Raw genomic sequence first — 495 nt, forward strand, 5'->3', positions numbered from 1 at the left:
CCAAAAACAGGAATCCAGTGAAGAGTTTGTCCAGTGATTCTATACAATTTTGTCAAAGGCTTTGGCAAAATCTAACACAAAATCATCCACCTGTTTATGTCACATCTGTCTAGGAGTCTGGAAATGTCATGATGAGTAACAATGAGTTGGTGGATGCCACTGTGTGTTAGACTTTGCCAAAGCCTCTGAAAGTTTTACAGAATCACTGGACAACTCTTTCTTGGATCACAGCTTTTCTTTCTAACATGATACATTCTTCAACACATTCTTCTTATTGGTACTATATCTAACCGTTCCTGTCTCTTATGGTGTCCCCGAGGGTAACGTCTTAGGCCCTCTCCTTTTCCTACTCTACATAAATGACTTCCCACTATCAACCCCTAATTCTAGACTTTTTGCCAATGACAGCCTTAGCTATAGACCAATTAAGACAACTGACGACTGCTAACTCTTATAGACTGACCTTGACTCCCTGGAGCAACAGGAAGCCACACA

At 41.0% G+C, this 495-nt stretch overlaps 1 protein-coding gene across 1 annotated transcript in view; it reads right to left on the minus strand.

The window, feature by feature from the left end:
• The window catches only part of LOC119592222 (ribosome biogenesis regulatory protein homolog), a gene marked incomplete at its 3' end in the record, with an annotated part of 5,851 nt that overhangs the window by 4,057 nt on the left and 1,299 nt on the right, over positions 1–495 (minus strand).

Source organism: Penaeus monodon, chromosome 29, assembly GCF_015228065.2.
Source record: "Penaeus monodon isolate SGIC_2016 chromosome 29, NSTDA_Pmon_1, whole genome shotgun sequence".
Classification (NCBI taxonomy): Eukaryota; Metazoa; Arthropoda; class Malacostraca; order Decapoda; family Penaeidae; genus Penaeus; species Penaeus monodon.